Below are 23,625 nucleotides of genomic sequence, written 5' to 3'. Positions count from 1 at the left end.
ATCCCCTGGAGTTGATGGTTTTTCCATTGAATTTTATATCCATTTCTGGGACTTAATAAAATCCCCATTACTTTGCATGTATAAAGAATGCATTGCTCAGAACGAAATGACTACTTCAATGAAGCAGGGTATAATCTCCCTTATTCCAAAACCTGAAAAAGACCCTCTCTTAATTGATAATTGGCGACCAATAACACTCTTAACTATTGATTACAAGATATTGGCCCTGGTGTATGCTAATAGGTTGAAATTTAAACTTGACCAAATTATTGTGGAGACACAGTCAGGATTTGTCAAAGGTAGACATATCAGCAATAATATAAGACTTGTTTTAGATTTGTTGGATTACTCTGAATTTGTACACTCTAAAGCCATTATTCTTTTCTTAGACTTTTATAAGGCCTTTGATACCATTGAGCATGAATTTCTTCTGCAATCTCTCAAATTGTTTGGTTTTGGGGATTCCTTTGTTAATGTAATTAAAATGTTTTATAACGAAATTAGTAGTTCAGTCATAGTTAATCTGAACACCTCCCAAAGATTTGTTATAAACCGTGGTGTCAGACAGGGATGCCCAATTTCCCCTTTTTATTTATTTTGGTTACTGAGCTATTATCACTGAGTATTATGCACAATCAGAACTTGAAAGGTATCTTCATTTTTGACAGAGAAATTAAAATCTCGCAGCTGGCTGATGACACCACTCTTTTTTACGTGATAAATCTCAACTCTCCAATGCCATTCAGATAGTTAGAAATTTTTCATGTGCCTCTGGATTAAAGTTAAATATGTTGAAGTGTGAGATAATGTCCTTGCATAAAAGCGATGACACATCACTTGAGGGTATTCCAGTTAAAGACACAATTAAGTATTTAGGTATTCACTTAACAAAAAATCTAGTAGACAGACAACAACTTAATTTTTCTAGTAGAATTAAGAAAACGCAAAATATTTTTAATCTTTGGCTACAAAGAGACCTAACTCTCTATGGGAGGGTTCTCTTATCCAAAGCGGAAGGTCTCTCTCGCTTTGTGTATCCATCACTTTCTTTATTTGTGAATGACTGCACCGCTAAAGGTGTTAATAAAATTTTTATTGATTTTATATGGAAAAACAGGTCTCATAAACTTAAAAAGAAGTGATTTCCAATTGCAGAAGTGACGGGGACTAGAAGTGCTACATTTTCACAACGTTATTAATGTGTTTAAAATCAACTGGATAAGAAGATGTCTACTAAACTCAAATTCTATTTGGTTTTTCATTCCTAATTTCATCTTTAATAAAATTGGAGGCCTCCTTTTTATCTTAAAATGTAATTACATGTATAATAAACTCCCGGTTAAACTATCTAAGTTTCATCAGCAAGCTCTTCTTGCATGGAAATTGTGTTACATCCACAATTTCTCCCCACATAAAACTCTTTTGTGGAATAATATGAATATAACTGTTAGAAACAAATCTCTTTTTTTTTCTAATTGGTTTAATAGAGGTCTAATTCATATATTTTCTTTATTTGATAATTCTGGTAACATTTTGTCTTATGAACGCTTCATGACCATCCATGACTTTCCTATTCCTTTTAAAGAATACAATACTGTGCTTAAAGCTATTCCTATAGGTCTAGTGCAACTGGTTAAGACCCACTTATTATACAATCAAAATAATATGATGGATTCGGTTTTGTTATTGGATGGCATTAGTATTTATGATAAGAAATGTAATAATAAATATATTCGCAGGATTTTTCAAAAAAGAGATCTAATTTGCCCTAGAGGCAGGTCCCATTGGGCTGCCCTTATTGGCAATATTGAATGGAGAAAAGCGTGGTTATTACCATATAAATATTTTATTCCTAACAAGACCAAAGAAGTCCACTTCAAAATATTACACAAGATATATCCTGTTAATGCAACAGTGTCCAAATATATTGATATTTCTAGTACCTGTTCGTTTTGCGGTGACGAAGATGAAACATTAATACACTTATTCTTTTCTTGCAAATTGGTTCAGAAATTTTGGTCTAACATATTTTCTCATTTAAATAAAACCCCTATTCATGCACACTCCTTTAATTTGAAAGATATTATTTGTTATTATACTGATTCCCACACATCTAAAGAATACATTTTTAATTTTTTTATTTTATTTGGCAAATTTTTCATCCATAAACAGAAATGTATGGGATCACTTCCTATTTTCTCACATTTTTTGGCTGAAGTAGACTCATTGCTTAAAGCTTTTAATTTTACTAATAATAAAAAATGTGATAGATTCCTGAACATATATGAACAATTAATTTGTAATGGCTCTGATATTCAGGATTAAGCTGCTTTATATTATATATTGTTTATTTTATTTGTATTATTATTATTTTTTTTTTTTTTTTTTTTTATATAATTATTGTTTTTATTTTTATTTATGTTCGTTATTTTTATCTTTTATAATTATTTTTATGGCACTTAATTTGCATAATTAATTATAATTAATTATTCTGTATAATTTAGGTTATGTGTTACCTCTTTTGTTATCCTGAATATATTTGTATATTTTCATGTTTCTTCAATAAAAAAAAAAAAAAGCCTGGCTCGCTCTCGCGCATCTGAGTTTTCGCTCGTGCATGATTGCGCGTCCATGTTTTTCGAATGGGTGGAGTCAGGGCCAGCGTTGGAGGAGAGAAGGTAGGACCTTATGAGTTGTGTATTTTCAAAATTTGCCGGCCGTTTTGCAAATCACATACCCCACCTTTAAGATTAAAATGACCAACTGGTTACCAACACACAACTATTGATTCACGACGTTGCCACAACGTTGCTACGACAAACAGGCATCGTCACAAAGTTACGTTGTGGCGACGAATCCGGGAATTTCACTTTTTTTAATTTTTTTTAATTTTTTATTATGAGTTACAGAAATTAGTCAGATACATACAAACACAAATATAACTCAAAAAATTAACATATTTCTCATATCACAAACATATAAATATAAAAAAAATATATATAAAGTGTATATATATATATATATATATATATATATATATATATACACACACACACATAAGCATACATATACAGTACAATTATTCAAGATAGATGAAAAAAAAAATAGCTAGCCACGGAATAAATAAATAGTAAATTCATCTTACATAAGCAATACATAGAGGGTACATTAATCACTATAATATCAGGGAAACTTACCAAGTATATTTTTATAACACTCTATAAGTCTATTATTTTTCTTATTGTCTATCAGGGTAAGAGAATTGAAGAGTAGTTTAAATTCCACTAAAAATAATGGGAATGAGGGTTGAGACCCTAACTGTACGTTCACACCAGAAGCGGCGAGAGCGTCCAAATTCGCTCTGGCTGCCCTGCCTTCGACGCTCAAGGACGCTCGTGGACGCTCTGAAATAGGCGGCAACGTTTGTTCAGAATGCTTTGTTTTGTGAACTATATTTAAAGGGGGCCGCAATTTAAACATCCAGACATGTCGACCATTTACTTTTTGCCGACCGATCACAAGTAGCGTATATAATCATGAACTCTTTAAAATGTGAAAATAAGAAATCGATCGATGGCAGAAAGTAATTAAAATTACTGTTGTTTGTTATCAAAATAAAACACATTTGTAATAAAAACTGTGGTCTTGGTCATATATTACAGGGAACCCCATCACGGCAATAATTCGTTTCTCCATTTTATCTTCGGAACGAATGTTTGGTGGGAACCAAAGTTTACACGGTTGTGTTCTCTAGACTTCGCTACAGCGGAGCACTTCTATATTCCAATAGGTTGCCGCCGAACAGCGTCACAGCTCATTACCATAATGTTGACTGCACTTGAACTTCCATCTGACGCCCACGCCGCCCAAGACTCGCCGCGCCCCTTCTCGCCGCCGAGAGACGCTGGCTGTCATTGAAAATGAATGACTTCCGGTCGATTTGACGCTCTCGCCGCCTCTGGTGTGAACATACGGTAAGAATTCTGGTTGTCACAACGTAACCACTGACACACACGACGAAAGATTCGTAATGTGATTACGTTGCCGTTACGTAAAGGTCACGTAATTTGGCTAGCTGGGTTGTGATTCGCTACATTCATACGAGCTAAAATGCTATTTCTAGCTATTTACATGCATGGGACCAGGCACGATCATATTGTTTTATCAAGAAAATTTACGTTGGATCATAAGTTTTTATTTTCTAGTAAGACCTTTTTTTTTAGTAAGACCTTAAAAATTTGCCAATAAATGCTATACAATATAAGCAATAATCACCTACCTCCCGCACTCAAAATATGTTATCTGAATATTAATTTAAAAAAAGTGTTCTCATTGTTTGATTGTGTGTTCGTCTGACATTGAATGTGTACTGTATGCATATTTTCCGTCTAGATCAGTAACAGTGTAGCTATATTAATCAATAAAAACATAGCAGTTATTAATCATTTAACCATATGTGATCCAGAAGGACGATATGTTATCATTAACATAACCTTAAACAATAAAATACTGACATTATTATACTAATATTTATGGACCAAATTCAGATGACCCCCAATTTTTCCATAATTTTTTCCCTTCAAATAGCCAACCTCTCTCAGTCAGCTATCATAATTGGAGAATTTAATACAGTTATTGATCCAACAAAAGACAAAATGAACACATAACATTTTAAACCGTGGCAATCTACAGAAACCATCAAACAATATATGACTGACCTTGGTCTTGGCGATAGCTGGAGACTTACAAACCCAAACTCAAGAGAATACACCTATTTCTCAGCAGTTCATAAATAATAATATTCACGTATCGATTATATTTTAACAAGCAATGCCTCATTCCTTAAATACAACGATGAACCCTATCATTATCTCTGACCATGCACCAATCACTATAAATATCAATAACAGGAACGCTATAAAAAAATCATTTAGATGGAGGATGAATACATCACTACTTCAAGACAAAGACTATAATGAATATGTTATAAAAGAATGGGCATACTTCATGAAAACAAACAACACACCAGAAATGTCTGCACTAACTCTTTGGGAGACAGCTAAAGTTGCATTAAGAAGAAAGATCATATCATACTCTACATTCAAATATAAAAAGGAACAAAAACTTGAAAAAGAATTAGAAAATAAAATACACACGGTACACAATAATTACTCTCATAATCCCAATTAACAGACTTTAAAGGAGATAAATAAAACAAAAAGTGACTACGAAGATATTATAAATAAAAGGATAGAATTTCAAAAACAATGCCTAAGATATACACATTTTGAACATAATGACAAATGAGGTAAATACCTTGATAATTTACTCAAACGTAACAGAGAAAAGACACTTATCCCGGTCTTTAAGAACCCAGAAGGAAAGACAATCCACACCTTACAAGACATCAATAACACTTTTCATACATTTTATAAACATATGTACAGTAATGACAAAGAACCAAAAATTAAAGACACTAATTAATTCCTTAATAATATAATTCTACCCAGTCTAACCACAACCCAAAGAGAATAATTAGAAAAACCATTATCAAAAATTGAATTTAAACAGGCTCTTGGCTCACTTTATCAAATAATAAAGCCCCAGGTTTAGATGGATACCCACAGAATACTACAAACACTTTTGGTCAGCTATATCACCATTATTCCTGCAAATGATGGCAGAAATTAAAAATACTTCTTCGATCCCATCTCACATGAACACAGTACTAATTTCAATTCTACTTAAACCAAACAAAGTCCAAACAGTATGCACTAGTTATCGCCCATTATCTGTCACGATCCCCTGTTGTCTGCCCCGTGTTTCACTTGTTAATTGTCATGCACTACAATTCCCATGATTCCCGGCCCTCATCTCATTGTTTTCACCTGTTTGTCATTTAGTCTCATTACCTTGTGTATTTAAACCCTGTTTGTTTTCCATTCCCTTGTCGGTCCTTGCTTGTTTGTAGATGTCTGGGTGCTGTTGTTTTTGCCCATGTTAGAAGTTGTTGTTATGCCTTGTTTACCCAGTTTGTGTACCCTTGATGTTCATGTTTTTGGTTTCTGTTTTCTGTTTTCCCATCGTGGATATTTCCTTTGTTCCTGTTTTGTCTGTTTTCACTTTGTTTAATAAAAACCCACGTGTAGATCCTCACTCCTCGTCTGCCTCCTCCTACACTATCCCTTATCAATACTGATTTAAAAATAATTACTAAAGCACTGGCCACACGTCTTGAAACAGTAATTTATCTCTCATCGATCCAGACCAAACAGGTTTCATCAAAGGATACCAGATGATTATTCAACATAATGAACCTATGTAAAAAAAAGCAAATCACTGGATGCAGAAAAGGCTTTTGATATAAAAAAAATTAGATTCTTGATCATCATTTTTGTATTGTTTTCTTGTAAAAATATCAAAAAATCCTTAAAACAAGATACATTTGATTTATCTTGTTTCAGAAACAACACTGCATAACATATTTAGTTTTTTCAGGAAATGTATTTTTAACATGTGTATTTTGTCTTACTGTACTGGCAGAGTTTTTATAGTCAAAACAAGTTAAATCTACCAGTGCTGAAGAAGTAATCCAAAGTATTTCTGTCACTCACTCAATGTTGTGTCAATGAAGTGACACTAGGGGTCGCTGGTGAGAGCACGAGACACCTTCAGATATTTGAGAAAAGGCCAATGAGAAGTAGGCGAATTGGCGAGTTTAATTTGCATGCCACTCCCCCGACATACGGGTATAAGGGGAGGCCCGGGCAACGGATTCAGTCAGATTTATTCTTCGGAGTCGAGCGGTCGTGTTACAGCAAGCTGAATACCACTGCCATTTCTTTCACTTTCCTCTTCGAGCCTGGCTGTTGGATATAGGGCACACTACCAGTGGTCCTCTCAGCTGCAGATTACACCCCTGGGCACTTCAACAGCGCAGTGAATAGTGATTCTCCTCTAAAATAGTTATTTCTCTAAAAGAGTAGACACAGTGACGTCGAATATGGCAAGCCGTTTTAACATTTAATCATTTTAACCTATTAGTCTCTATTTTCAGGCTACTAGTGCTTATTTTTTAGATACTAGTATCTATTCCATTAAGTACTAGTACTTATTCATTAGCTACTAGTGCTTATTCTTTAGGTACTAGTGCTTATTCAACAGATACTAGTGCTTATTCTTTAGGTACTAGTACTTATTCAATAGATACTAGTACTTATTCATTAGATACTAGTCCTTATTTATTAGATACTAGTGCTTATCAATAAGCTACTAGTACTTATTCAATAGATACTAGTACTTATTCATTAGTTACTAGTACTTATTCATTAGATACTAGTACCTATTAAATAGATACTAGTACTTATTCAATAGATACTAGTACTTATTCATTAGATACTAGTACTTATTCATTAGATACTAGTACCTATTAAATAGATACTAGTACTTATTTCGATAGTCACTAGTAACTATTCTTTTGTTACTAGTAACAAAAACTTTTTTTTTGCCATTGACTTCTATGGGGATCTGTCATTTAGATATCAACTATTCAGTTCTGACTAGTATCTATTCCAATTGTGACTAGTACATATATATTAGATACTGGTAGTTATTCTTTAGGTACTAGTACTTATTTTTTAGATACTAGTACTTATTCATTAGCTACTAGTACTTATTCAATAGATACTAGTACTTATTCATTAGATATTAGTACTTATTCATTAGATACTAGTACCTATTAATTAGATACTAGTACTTATCAATTAGCTACTAGTACTTATTCAATAGATACTAGTACTTATTCATTAAATACTAGTACTTATTCAATAGATACTAGTACTTATTCAATAGATACTAGTATTTATTCCAAATGTTACTAGTAAGATTTTTTATTTTACTAGTAAGATTTTTAATTGAACTATACAGTGGCCGTTCTGACTAGTCATAACATAAGACTAGTAAAAAAGCAGTTGTGACTAGTAAGATAAGAATAGTTACTAGTAACATCTGGAATAAATACTAGTATCTAATTAGTAGGAACTAGTATCTATTGAATAAGTACTAGTAGCTAATTAATAAGTACTAGTAGCTAATTAATAGGTACTAGTATCTAATGAATAAGTACTAGTATCTAATGAATAAGTACTAGTAATATTTAAAAAGATACTAGTCAAAATTGGAATACTTACTAGTCATAAATTAATAGATGATATCAAAACAGAATAGGTACTAGTATCTATTAATTTGCAGATATCTTCAACCTCATAAGGAACTAGTAAGGAAATATTAGGAGATATCTTCTTTCAAGCAGATTATTACATAAACATGAGTACTCTCAGCCATCCAATCAGAGTTCATATTGTAACGCTCAGCCTAGATTTATAGGAGATGATACACAAAAATAATACGGTCTTGACCCTAAGTTTGTAAGGTGATGAAGTTTATATAAAAAAAAAGAAGGCTAGGAATACAACAATTACATTTAAACCCAAGGTGTATTTACAATAAGAAAAAACATCAAAGTGAATCCAGACATATATATATAAATGTACAAAAGACAAACAAGAAAGCAAAAAATAAATAATAAATGAAAAGTAGATGAAATGACTATGAGTCCCGTACAATGTCCTGTTTATTTGTGTGTGTGTGCGTTGAATCGGCCTCACCGGAGGTTGTGTTAAGTCCGTGAGCTCGATGTGAAGCAGCGCTGTTCTGTGACGAAATCCAAAGGTGAAAAATCAACAAAAAAGATAATCCCACAGTGTCTTTCTGTGCACAGTCTGTAACAGCCTTGGCGGAGGTTTTTTGCGCGATCGATCGCTTGAGCATCAACGTGTCGCCCCTGAACGCCGGTTTCCCGGCTCCATTTAAACGGAAGAAAAAAGTCATCCAGCTGATTTGGAGTGACGTCAATGGGAATTCCCTGGAGCTTCGCGACAGAACTATCGCGTGAGTAAAACGGGATCTCAAACACTAATATTGGCAATAAACACAGGAAGAATACTTAAAACATAACAGCTGTCTTACAAGCATAATTAGGGTAATTAACAGCGATATAAATATTCATCCCTTATGTGGCTGCGCTACATAATCCCCCCCCCCCCCCCAGCCAGCAGCATCGGAGGAGAGCGTCCATAATAGCGCTTCAGGTTTACCACATTTAATATATCTGTTCTTTGCGGGTTGCCCCAGCACACAGTGTAATTTATTGGCCCTGTTTTACTTTTTATTTCAGCTGGACCCTCCCACTTGGGCGCTAGCTTGGCAGAGAATTTGTTTGAGGAACTAGAGAGAGGATGAGTTTTAATCCAAACTAGGTCACCCGTTTGAAACTGCAGCATTTTTCCTACGGTTATTATAATACCTAGCTTGTTTGGCTTGGCACATCCTCATTCTGTTCCTCACTTCCTCCATCATGATGTTTTGTCGTTCTACCAGGGAATAAGCAGCTTGATCTGGTGAAGGTGGTTGGTGGATAAGACGTTCCAGTGGTCCTAGAATTTGCCTACCCAGCATGAGCTCTGTAGGAGACTTTCCTGTGGTTTCTTGCTGGGCGGTGTTAATGGCATAGCGGAATTCAGGTAGCCACTGGTCCCAGGACTGATGTTGTTGTCCCACATAGGCAGCAATCATAGTTTTTACGGTTCGGTTGATCCTCTCTGTTAGGTTTGCCTGTGAATGATAACTCGTGGTGAGTTTCTGAACACATCCCCATGTTTTGCACAGATCACCCAGGATACTGGAAGTAAATTGGGGGCCCCTATCGGACACCAGGTATTTGGGTACCCCCCAACGAGTGAATATCTCCTCCCGCATAATCTTCACTCTTTTCTGGGTCTTACTGTCTCTGAGTGGGAACATTTCTACCCACTTTGTGAAATAATCCACAATGACTAGGAGACAAGTATTCTGCTTCTTGCTGATGGGGAAGGGTCCCATTAGGTCCACCCCTAACGTGTGTCCAAGTTCGGTGATCGGTGTACTCTGCATCAATCCCGATGGTTTGGTATTGCTGGGCTTGTATTTCTGGCATATTTCACAGGTTTTGATGTATTGGCAGACGTCCTTCCGGACGGACGGCCACCATGCCACGTCCAGGATCTTCAGCAGATTCTTCAACCGTCCAAGATGACCTCCAAGTGGATTATCATGATAGTAATGCATGAAATCAGATGTTAAGGATTGAGGTACTACCAGTTGATATTTCACTCCTTGATTTTTCATAGGAACTCTGCGGTACCACACCCCTTGGAGGTCTTCAAAGGTGATGGGTTGGTCTTTGACTGTTCGAGGGTTCATGTTAGACTGCAGGTGAGAGATGGTATCATCCAAACTTTGAGCCTTTGATATTTCTTCCATAGAGTGAGGTAATGGAGATGCATTATGTGAAGACAAGATCAGGCAAGGAGCATCATCAGCAACAGGTTCCTCCAGGACCCGGGACAACGCATCAGGACCCTGGTTGAGACAACCTTTCCTGTGATGAACTTGAAAACAGAACTGTTGCAGGCGGAGTGTCCAGCGGGTAAGGCGTGAGGAGGTCTTAGGGCAGTTGAACGCCCAGGCGAGAGCCGCATGGTCCGTGAAGACGTCGAAGGGTCTTCCCACCAGGTAATGTCTCCACTTCCCAGTACCCGGACTGCAGATCCAAGGAAGTAAACCAGGAAGCTCCTTCCAGGGATTCAAGGATGTCGTGAATCAACGGCATTGGGTAAGCGTCTGGTACTGTCTTGCTGTTCAGCTTCCTGTAATCCACGCAGAACCTGTAAGAGCCATCAGGTTTGGGGACCAGGACTACAGGTGAAGACCAAGGCGAGAAGGATGGTTCAATGATATCATCTCGCAGCATCTGATCTACTTGCTCCTCGATGATCTGCTTCTTAAGAGGAGAAACTCTGTATGCTCGAGATTTGAGAGGTATGTCATCCGATAATGTGATTTTGTGTTGTACTATTGAGGTCTTACCCAGGGTGTTTGAAGTGGTGCGTGGCCAGGCTGAGATCAACTTCATTAACTCCTCCTGATTGTCAGAGTCCCACTCAGTGATCTCGGTGGAAACAGACATGAGTTCGGGAAGTCTACCAGTTGAGGGTAAGGCATAGTATAAATTCAGCTTTGCAGCCATATGAGAAAGAACTGGACCAGACGGGTTGGCTGGACCTGTTGGAATCTGTGACTGCAAGAAAGGGTAATAGGTGTATCCTTTGTCAGATCTTAACCCATATCTGCCACGTCCCAGTTCCAGGACTACTCCCGTGGCCCTCAGTAAATCCAGACCAGCAATAAGAGGAAAGGCCAGGTGAGTGTTTTTAAGGATATAAGTATCCATACTGCATTCGTGGTCATGCCATTGAAACCTAATCCTTTGCAGGTCTCTGGACTGGTGAATTGTTCCGTCTGCCATAATGAACCTCTGTGGGCTGAAGGTAACAACTGATGGAATCTCACCTCTCAATTGTTTCCACAGGTTTTCTTGCATTAAAGTGTAAGTGCTACCTGTGTCTAACACTGCCTTCACTTCTTTGCCATTTACCTTTACAGGCACCACAAGGAGAGATGACACTGGATGGGGTTGAGCTAGTGTTACTCCGGCCAGGTTTTTATTGAAGGTACGTTCAGCAGATTTCTTGTTGGTCTTTTCTTTGCTGCTCTGAGTTCCCACTTTCTGCCAGTAGTCTTTAGCTCCCATATAGTCCTTTTCCACCATGGATCCGATTTTCACCAGGTGTTCAACAGAGTTAACTGTTCCCCTCATACACCGGCGACTCTGGGGTTGATGTTGTTCAGTATACGATTTACTAGCTCCTCTTCAGAGATCTCTGGCTTCCATTTCAGACATAAGGCCCGGTAGTCATATGCAAAGTCCCTCAGGCGTTGCCGTGGCTGCTGTACCATCGTCCTCAGTTTTTCCTCCACTTCTGAGAGGTAATCGTCTGGGAGAAAAGCAGCCATGAATGCCTTTTGAAGGACCTCCAATCCGTTACCTTGACCTTCTCTGCCTTCCACCAGCTCAGAGCGGGTCCCTTCAGTACCGTACTTAAGGTTCCTAGTAGTTCAGCACAGGGAAGGGGCCGGATCTCCAGGAAGTTCTCACATTGCTCGATGAAGTTGAGCACCTCCGCTGTCTCACAGGAGTCTCCGAAAGAGGGAACTCTATCGGATAGGCGGACGGGCACAGAATGAGGATGCACCTGCCACTACAGAGGAGGTAAGCACATTAGGATGGTGAGCAAGCACTTGAGGTTGAACAACATAAGTATCATTGATCGATTTATGAGTGGAAATTTTCTCTCTAGATACTAGAGCTGGGGTCAGTGGTTGACTGGACAGTGGAAAAATGGGAGGAATCTGGTGAACAGGCTTGTAATCTGGAGAGTGTGGGAGTGCTAGTGAGCCTCATTTTTCTCATTTGCCTTTCCCATTTTGCATCTCTCCTCAGAAAACAATCTGTTACAGCCTTTTCTAATTTTTCCAGTGCCTTCATGAAGTAATCCTCCAACCCTGCCAAGCTAGAGTCCACAGCTTGCCTAAAGCTTGCTTCCCTATTCAATGTACTGTCCATTGACTGTTTGAAATCTTGTTCCAAAGTATGTAATTTTTGATTTAGAGCCAATAAATTACCTTTACATTGAGTCAAGTCAGTATGCATCAATTGTACCATGCCTATATTCAGTATGCTACCTTCATCATCATCATCATCATCAGATTGTTCAGTGTCAGACATGTATAATGAACTAATCATTGAAGTTCTTTCTTCAGGCGGATTACGCCTGGTTACAAATGAACCTGTGGTAAAATCCACCTCTGTTTGTTCAATATCATTTTGGACATTTCCAGATTTCACAGAGTTATCAATATTTTCATCAGGAACTTCCACCAAATCAACATTTGTCACATCCATTTTGCAAATTGTAAAAAAGAGAGATAGAGAAAAAAACACACCCCAAACAAACACAATAATAATAATAAAGGGTCCCCGTACGGGCCACCAATATGTAACGCTCAGCCTAGATTTATAGGAGATGATACACAAAAATAATACGGTCTTGACCCTAAGTTTGTAAGGTGATGAAGTTTATATAAAAAAAAAGAAGGCTAGGAAGACAACAATTAAATTTAAACCCAAGGTGTATAAGAAAAAACATCAAAGTGAATCCAGACATATATATATATAAATGCACAAAAGACAAACAAGAAAGCAAAAAATAAATAATAAATGAAAAGTAGATGAAATGACTATGAGTCCCGTACAATGTCCTGTTTATTTGTGTGTGTGTGCGTTGAATCGGCCTCACCGGAGGTTGTGTTAAGTCCGTGAGCTCGATGTGAAGCAGCGCTGTTCTGTGACGAAATCCAAAGGTGAAAAATCAACAAAAAAGATAATCCCACAGTGTCTTTCTGTGCACAGTCTGTAACAGCCTTGGCGGAGGTTTTTTGCGCGATCGATCGCTTGAGCATCAACGTAGTCGCTCCTGAACGCCGGTTTCCGGCTCCATTTAAACGGAAGAAAAAAGTCATCCAGCTGATTTGGAGTGACGTCAATGGGAATTCCCTGGAGCTTCGCGACAGAACTATCGCGTGAGTAAAACGGGATCTCAAACACTAATATTGGCAATAAACACAGGAAGAATACTTAGAACATAACAGCTGTCTTACAAGCATAATTAGGGTAATTAACAGCGATATAAATATTCATCCCTTATGTGGCTGCGCTACAATATTGTGATGAATGGTGGGGATTTATATTGTGTGTGACTTTGGTCCCACCGATCTGAACGTTTTGCAGTACGTTTTCTTTGCATGGATTGGAGGTAGAGATAATTGAGCTCACCTGGAGTAGATGATAAAAAGAGAGGGAGATGTGAGTGGCGGAGGTGCTCGGGGAAAAACAGGGAAGCTTCTGGTTGCTCGAGACCGTTAGGGTTTGTCCGGCAACGAAGATAGCTAGATAGAGTATATCTGTGTAGTAAGTAATAGTGGGACGGGGTGGGTAGCAGCGCTGGCCACATGTTCCCGAATTATTTCAAGACCTGTGTTTTCATAAGAGACCGTAGTCAGCCCTTGTGATTCCCAACCAGAAGTTGTATAACGAGGACTTATTAATGCCCACGGCGCTCATTGTGATCAGCTGTGACTGCGGGACGGGAATAACGAGAATAAGAGCGTGCTTTCTCTGTGGACAACTTGGCACGGCTGATTCCTTTCCGAGAACCCTGGGCGGGTCTTGCTTCCTGAAAACGGGGAAGTGTTTTATACTTTACTTATTTCATGTATTTTTGTGTATGTGTATGTTGTGGTTGTAAGTTTTAGAGGTTGTATGAACATTGTCTTGGGTGCAGCTGGACTGGGGCTAATGTTTTCCATAAATTGATTGCTGTGTAATCACGATTTCTATTGTGCTGTGCTGGGGCTGGGGAAATGTATCAGAGTGCAGTGTAGTGGCGTGGAGGTTCATTTGTGTGTATCACCGGTGGCCCTAGAGGAGCGTATCAAGTAAATGTTTGGGTGGACCTCGTTTTAATGGTTATTTATATCCTGGTAATATTTTGTTATATGAACTTAAATAAAGTGATATTTCTCCCTAATGGTTGGTGTGTGATGTACCCTCTGTCCTCCATAAACAGTTAAACCTCTATTAAAAAAAATAAGTAAGGTTTACTACACTGGTGGCAGCGTGGGATAAAAAAAAAAAAAAAAAATGGAGGGAGGGAGAGAGATGCGTCGGTGTCCCAATCAGGAGCAAGTCCAATAGTTTCAAATAGTGCTATGATTGCTGCGAACGCTAATATATCTCCAGTGGCTCAGCCCTCTTTTTATGCCTGAAACATTTACTGGGGTGGGGCGAGGAATGGTCTGATTGGTCTGAACAATTTGAGATGGCAGCGCAAGTAAATGGGTGGGATGATGAGCTCAAATTAAAATTTATGTCTTTATTATTTTCTGGTCGAGCCAGGGATATTTATGGTGGACTGCCTTATGAAGCAAAGAATAATTATGGTCTGTTAAAAGATGCTATGGGTAAATGTTTAGAGCCTTGTGAGAGTGCAGACTGGAATCGGGTGAGTTTTTCCTCCCGACGTCGGCTCCATAACGAGACTGCTCGTGAGTTTGGTAATGCATTAAGGCGTTTGATTTATAAAGCTTACCCTTCTGCTGATGGTGCTCACGTAAGATTTACTGGCTCGTGACCACTTTGTCGCACATGTAGGTAGTGGTGACATGCGTATACATTTGCGTAGTGTAAAACCTGCCACTTTGGAAGGCGCAATTAATTTAGCATCGAATTGGAGCTTATTCGAATTTGGAACATACACAATGTTCAGATTCTAAAGTTCGTGGTCTGAGTACTCACAATTAGATCGGATAATAAGGTTGAAGTGCTACTGGGCATAGTGGAGGAGTTCACGGCAGGAGGTTAAGGCTTTACAAGTTACGGTTAAGGAGATACAGGTGAAGTCTGCACGTACCACTCCTCTGAAAAATTCATCGGAGCCACAGGATCGTTTTAGGACCGAAGCATGTTGGGAATGTGGTTGTACTAGACACCTACGTAGAAATTGCCCTTATTTGCAGGGAAACTAGAGGCGGGCACAACAGGCCAAATGCCTGCCCCCACGTCTGTGTCTGATAAATTGGCCTCAGTTTCTTCAACCGGTGCTGGAGTTTTTCTGACTGGTAAAGTAGGTGGGTGTGAAACACGTTTATTGATTGACACTGGGGCACAGGTTTCTATTGTACCCAAGCAGTTTTGGCTAAATGTAACTAATGGGGGACCTGTTTAGATGGATATCAGGGTAGAGTAGCCGTGGCGAATGGTGGAGAAATGGCAATACTGGGTCGTTGGCAGGCGGTATGCCAGTTTGATTCCTTGGCTGTTATCGCTGAGTTTTTGGTGGCTGATGTTACCCCCAAGATTTACTGTTGGGTACAGATTTTCTCTCTAAATTTGGGGCAGTTATTGATCTGGGTGAAAAATGTTGTCGGTTAATGGGTAAGAAGCTCCCCTGTTTAGTGAAGAGGGTAGTGGACAACCGAAGGTAGTTAGGGTACAGGCAGATGTTTTGATTCCTCCTCGTACTGAAGCGATTTTACCTGGTAAAGTAGAAGGACTTCTTCCACAACATTATGAGGGTATGTTGGAGCCTTTGTCCATCATGCTCCCAACATGTGAGGTTTTGGTAGCGTGAGTAGTTTGTAAGGTCGAGGAAGGGGTTGTGCCAGTCGCGAGTTATTAATGTGTCAGAAGATAATTGTGTTTTAAAGCAAAACATGAAGATTGGTACTTTTTTTCCCGATGTAGAGGTAGGGGATAGTGTGTCGACTACTAAAGTGAATGACCCAATTTCCTCCCCTCCTTGGACTGTGGACTATTTAGTGTCACATTTTGGGTTGAAGGATCGGGGGTTTAGTTCTAGTCAGATCGCGGGCTATTGAGGAGTTACTACATCGTAATGCGTCTGTATTCAGTAAGGGGATAATGATTTGGGAGAACTCATCTTGCTCTGCATAAAATAGATCACAGGCTCTGCACAGCCTGTTAAATTGCCCCCTCGGCGGTACCTTTGCACCTCCAGCAGGAGGTTGTTGAGCAGATAAAACAGATGCAAGATAATGGCATTATTAGATCCATCATGTAGTCCGTGGGCAGCACCTGTGGTTTTGGTCAGAAAGAAAGATGGCAGTCTTAGTTTTTGCGTGGATTATCGGAAACTAAATGGCGTTACAAGGAAGGATGCATACCCCTTCCTAGGATTGACGATGCTCTTGATAGCTTAACAAATGCCTGTTGGTTCTCTACTTTAGACTTGGTAAGTGGCTACTGGCAGGTGGAGGTTGACCCTCAGGATAGACCGAAGACTGCATTCACTACTAGATCAGGGTTTATTTGAATTTAGCGTTTTGGGTTTTGGGTTATGTAACTCTCCAAGCACTTTTCAGCGTCTTATGGGCGTTGTTTTGGCTGACCTGCAGTGGACCACTTGTTTAGTGTATCTAGATGACATTATTGTCTTTGGGCAGAACTTTTCAAGAGCATCTTCAGAGATTGGATGAGGTTCTCGTGAAACTTTGTCATGCTAGTCTTAAGGTTAAACCTTCCAAGTGTTCTATTTTTCCTCCCAAGTGCAATACCTGGGCCATGTGATATCTTCTGAGGGAGTAATGGCAGATCCATCTAAGGTAGAAGCAGTGCAGAGCTTAGCCTACACCTAAAACTCAGGCGGAGGTGAGAAGTTTTTTAGGATTAGCCTCCTATTATAGGAGATTTATCAAGGGGTTTGCGGAGATTGCTCGCCCTTTACATCAGCTCACGAAAAGGAAAAAAGATTTGGTTGGGGGAAGAGTGTCAAGAGGCCTTTCAGCAATTAAAAGTAAGTCTTATTAGTGCTCCGGTCTTGGCCTATCCAGACCCTAAAAGCCATTTATTTTAGATACTGATGCCAGTGATGTAGGAATTGGGGCTGTATTGTCTCAAGAGGATGGGGGTTTGGGCGGGTGGTGGCGTATCGCAGTAGAGCCTTGACTAAACAAGAGCGGAGTATGCTACCACAAAGAAGGAGCTGCTTAGTGTGGTAACTTTTATGAAGCATTTTAAGCATTACTTGCTTGGGAGGGAATTTTTGTTGAGAGCGGATCATAGTTCATTGCGTTGGCTGCATAATTTCAGTGGGTTGGAGGGCAGCTGGCTGCGCTGGTTGGAGCAACTGGCTAATTTCAATATAAGATCATTCATAGACCGGGAAGCAGCATGCTAATGCTGATGCTCTTTCAAGGCTCCCGGATCTGTGAGTGAGGAAATTACCACCACCCTCCCAGTTGCCTCCAGTCTAAGGTGCAAGCTACAGTAGTTAGAGTAGTGAGGGAGGCTGATGATATACAAGAGAGTGAAGATGATTTGGTTAAGAGCAGCAAGAGGACCCAAATATTCAGCTGCTTATTCAGTTAAAAAAGGGTTAGGGGATGATGCGTAGGGAGGCTGAGCTAAACCCGGCCCTTGTGAGTTATTTGCCAGTGTGGGACCAATTGCAGATTAAAAATCAGCGGTTGGTGAGGATACCTTCAGCAAATTCGGATGCGGCTTCTGCAGTACAGGTGGTTTTACCTAGAAGTCTGGTTCCAGGGGTGTTGTCCATGTTGCACAATACATCAACTGGGGGGCATTTAGGGATTCAGAAGTTACAAGCTAAGGTGAAGGACCGTTTTTATTGGCCTGGGTGGTTCGGGGATGTAAAAAAATGGTGTAGGGAGTGTCATGATTAGCATCGAAAGGCTCATGGAAAGGCCCCTTGTGCTCCTCTTCAGATGTCTGTTGTATCCGCCCATATGAGCGTGTGGCTGTAGATATATTGGGCCCACTACCAGAGACTCTAACAAAAAATAAGTACATTCTAATTATTGGTGACTATTTTTCCAAATGGACTGAAGCATTCCCCTTCCTAATCAGGAAGCTCAGTCCATTGCTAGAGTGTTGGTAGAGGAGTGGGTGTGCGGTATGGAGTACCCGCAGTTTGCATTCAGATCAAGGAAGAAACTTTGAGTCTAATCTGTTTAAGGAGCTGTGTAGATTGCTGCAAATAAACAAGTCTCGGACTTCTCCGTATAGATCCTCAGTCCGGCGGACTAATAGAGCAGTTTAATCGCACTTTATTATCAATGCTTTCATTGTTTGTGGATGAAAACCAGATGAATTGGGATAGATTGTTACCGTATGTGATGATGGCCTATCGTAGTAGTGTGCAGGCAAGCACCGGGTTTACACCGTATAAGGTGTTATTTGGGCAGGAGATGGTCCTTCCAGTGGATATTATGTTGGGAGTAGATCATATGCAGAAATTTCAGTCTGTAAATGAATATGTGACTGGAATAGCAGAAAGTTTATCTACAGTAGTAGAAGCAGTGAAAAGGCATCAGAGTCAAGCTTCTCAGCGACAGAAGACATATGCTGACTTTCGAGCAAATTTCCACTACTACGTTATTGGCCGAATTAGTTTGGATTCAAAACAAAGCTCAGTAAGCGGGGGTGTGCCCCAAGTTGCAGAGACGATTTAAGGGGCCATTTAAAATTTTAGAAAGGGTGTCGGATGTGCTGTATAGAGTGCAGCTATTAGAGGGGGTTCGGAGAGTGTTGTGCATTTTAATCGAATGAAGCCTTATGTTGCTTGTTCTGTTTCAGAGTCTATGGGGCAGGATAGCCAAAGGACCCCTTTGGACCGGACTGTTGAGCGGCACCTGGAGTCCCAAAGCCGTGTAGAGGGACATGAGTTCAGTATGGGGTGCCATCAACCTGCGGTTCCAGAGGTTCCAGAGGTTGTCCAGACAAGGGAGAGGGCTGCTGCAGTTAGCAGCAAAGCAATCCACTATCAAAGTCTGCTGTGGAAGGTGGTCCTTCGGTGGAAATTCACACATTGTTCCTGTGGGCCGGTCTGGGTGAGAGGCAGCAGGGGAGTGGGGACCAGAGGGGCGGAAGTGGGAGGCTCCCGTCCAGAGCCGTGTCCACAAAGGATGCAGCCAGCTCGTTCTCGGAGACCACCAGCCTGGGCCAAGGATTATAATTTGATGTGACTCGAGGGCCGAGTCCCGCTTACCCGAGGGGAGGGATAGTGTGATGAATGGTGGGGATTTATATTGTGTGTGACTTTGGTCCCACCGATCTGAACGTTTTGCAGTACGTTTTCTTTGCATGGATTGGAGGTAGAGATAATTGAGCTCACCTGGAGTAGATGATAAAAAGAGAGGGAGATGTGAGTGGCGGAGGTGCTCGGGGAAAAACAGGGAAGCTTCTGGTTGCTCGAGACCGTTAGGGTTTGTCCGACAACGAAGATAGCTAGATAGAGTATATCTGTGTAGTAAGTAATAGTGGGACGGGGTGGGTAGCAGCTGGCCACATGTTCCCGGAGTTATTTCAAGACCTGTGTTTTCATAAGAGACCGCAGTCAGCCCTTGTGATTCCCAACCAGAAGTTGTATAACGAGGACTTATTAATGCCAGCGGCGCTCATTGTGATCAGCTGTGACTGCGGGGCGGGAATAACTGAGAATAAGAGCGCGTGCTTTCTCTGTGGACAACTTGGCATGGCTGATTCCTTTCCGAGAACCCTAGGTGGGTCTTGCTTCCTGAAAACGGGGAAGTGTTTTATACTTTACTTATTTCATGTATTTTTGTGTATGTGTATGTTGTTGTTGTAAGTTTTAGAGGTTGTATGAACATTGTCTTGGGTACAGCTGGACTGGGGCTAATGTTTTCCATAAATTGATTGCTGTGTAATCACGATTTCTATTGTGCTGTGCGGGGCTGGGGAAATGTATCAGAGTGCAGTGTAGTGACGTGGAGGTTCATTTGTGTGTATCACCGGTGGCCCTAGAGGAGCGTATCAAGTAAATGTTTGGGTGGACCTCGTTTTAATGGTTATTTATATCCTGGTAATATTTTGTTATATGAACTTAAATAAAGTGATATTTCTCCCTAATGGTTGGTGTGTGATGTACCCTCTGTCCTCCATAAACAGTTAAACCTCTATTAAAAAAAAATAAGTAAGGTTTACTACAATATGGTAATGCAGGCTAAACTACGGCAATAGAAGAAGCTGATTGGTTAAGGGGAGAAAAGATGCGTTTAATATGACTTTTACATATAGACCATACTAAAGACTTAACTGCCAATAATAAAATCCAAACAACCGGTTCATAATTACCAGCCAAACAACCACAATCCAGAGATTGTGACTTTTGGAGAGCATTCATAATTCACATAAAAAAATTTGGATAGTCTGCGTCTGATATGCGATTGAATGTCAAAATTAAATTAGCATGCACTATATTAGGCTACATGCCTATTCATTATTATATTTTTTATACTGCTCACTCGCACACAGGTCTGCAACACAAGACTTTCATAAAGGTAATTACTTGTCATTTTGGTCTGCTTGGGTTATTTCACGACAGATTTGGTAAGATTTCATAAGGTGACTAAGTTACTAGTTCACAGTTCCAATACGTTTTTTTATTAGCCTATTCGGCAATAGTGTAAAAGGCCGGTAAATAAAATACAACCTTAACATTGTAAACACAATAAACATGTAGGCTATGCGAATTTTACTTCCCCTTACTTTATGACAAATCCTTCAATAAATGGTATTCAGAAAACAAGATTTAAAAAAATAAGTAACCATGTAGGCTATAATAAAAAATATACAGTAGCCTAAAGCCTTTTGTGCTCTTTATTACAAACAACATTTAGCCTATTTAAACGCCAAGGCTAAACGAATTTATTTGTATCGAAACTGAAATTGTATGCACGTTGGGTTCGCGCATCTCTCATTCGGTCCAAAAGTTTCCATATTTGCAATGTAACATTTGCATCTATTAATATAAAGTCGAGTCCCAACATAGGCTAAATCCGCAACTTCACATCAAGGGATATGAGTTTGACTAACCGGCACAACCTTTATATTTTAGGCTGACAAATTAAATTAAGCAACTTTTTATGTTTTGTTGACTGTTTTATGTGGTCTCATGAAAGTGCGTAACTATACCACAAATTTAATTTATCGTGCCATTTATACACCAAAAATAGTTTTTGCATGTAGGCCTAGCTATATGATACGCAGTTTTCGCGTGCATATGATATGGCTACTGTAATACAGCCTACGCACGCACTCCACGTCCCTAATCCCAAGAGATTTGCAGTGCGTAGCATATGCACGGAAAAAAAAAACTATTTTGGCGTAGGCCTATACATAGCACGAGAAATTAAAGTCGTGGTATAGATAGTCTACGCACTTTCGACATCGTGTTGCAATGCCATGCCAGAAGTGAACTGATAATATTGTGTGAGCGTGCGGCGTGCGGCGTGGCGCCATCACTGGATTTGTTCCTCAGGGAAATAACTTAATACACTGTCATTAGTCATACAGATAATATGACATCATTCGAAAGAGTAAAATGTATATTTTTATTTGTGTACATTCAAAATGACTACAAATCATGTCATGCCTTTGAAAAATAAAGAAAACATGCTTTAGCGCGTCTCGGTCTCTTTGAACATCTTTCTGGCGCACACCAAAAATTAACCAAAATACAGCAATAAACGCCTTCTTGGCGTGTCTATACTTCTGAAAGTCAACATTTAGATTATTTGAACGAAGTTAAATGCATTATATTGGCCTAAGTCACTTTGGAATAAATCACAGCGTGTTTCATTAACCTATAAAAAAACGTGACTTTAGTTTACAGTCCGGAAAATACAGTATAGGCTGTTATCAAATTATTTCACACACCCCCCTGCACTTGAGAACTGCTGGTCTACACCAGTCTATGGTCTCTACACAGAAGAAAATCCCTGTCTACTCTTCCCCGGTACGGATTATGTCTGGTTGTTTGATGAGAAAAAGATGAAATATAGTTGCAATAAAGGCGTTAAGAATCCATTACAAATGCAGCCATGGAGGACTTTTATTCTGCTGTGCGGAACTGATGAAGGAACAATTTGATCTTCGGCTGATAAATCAGAGGAAAGGATAGTGTCTAATAAATAGGTACTAGTATCTATTGAATAAGTACTAGTAGCTAATTAATAAGTACTAGTATCTACTTAATAGTTACTAGTATCTAATGAATAAGTACTAGTATCTATTGAATAAGAACTAGTTTCTAATGAATAAGTACTCGTATCTATTGAATAAGAACTAGTTTCTAATAAATAAGTACTAGTATCTATTGAATAAGTACTAGTAGCTAATTAATAAGTACTAGTATCTACTTAATAGTTACTAGTATCTAATGAATAAGTACTAGTATCTAATGAATAAATACTAGTATCTATTGAATAAGAACTAGTTTCTAATGAATAAGTACTCGTATCTATTGAATAAGAACTAGTTTCTAATAAATAAGTACTAGTATCTATTGAATAAGTACTAGTATCTAATATATATATACTAGTCACAACTGGAATAGATACTAGTCAGAACTGAATAGTTGATATCTAAATGACAGATCCCCATAGAAGTCAATGGCAAAAAAAAAACAAATGTTACTAGTAACAAAAGAATAGTTACTAGTCACTATTGAAATAAGTACTAGTATCTAATGAATAAGTACTAGTAACTAATGAATAAGTACTAGTATCTAATGAATAAGTACTAGTATCTATTGAATGAGTACTAGTAGCTAATTGATATGTACTAGTATCTAATTAATAGGTACTAGTATCTAATGAATAAGTACTAGTATCTAATGAATAAGTACTAGTATCTAATGAATAAGTACTAGTATCTATTGAATGAGTACTAGTAGCTAATTAATAAGTACTAGTATCTAATGAATAAGTACTAGTATCTATTGAATGAGTACTAGTAGCTAATTAATAAGTACTAGTATCTAATGAATAAGTACTAGTATCTAATGAATAAGTACTAGTATCTAATGAATAAGTACTAGTATCTATTGAATAAGTACTAGTAGCTAATGAATAAGTACTAGTATCTAATGAATAAGTACTAGTATCTATTTAATAGGTACTAGCATCTAATGAATAAGTACTAGTATCTAATGAATAAGTACTAGTAACTAATGAATAAGTACTAGTATCTATTGAATAAGTACTAGTAGCTTATTGATAAGCACTAGT

Source organism: Xyrauchen texanus, chromosome 6, assembly GCF_025860055.1.
Source record: "Xyrauchen texanus isolate HMW12.3.18 chromosome 6, RBS_HiC_50CHRs, whole genome shotgun sequence".
NCBI lineage: Eukaryota > Metazoa > Chordata > Actinopteri > Cypriniformes > Catostomidae > Xyrauchen > Xyrauchen texanus.
The sequence above is the reverse complement of the archived record's forward strand: the minus strand, read 5'-3'. Positions refer to the sequence as shown.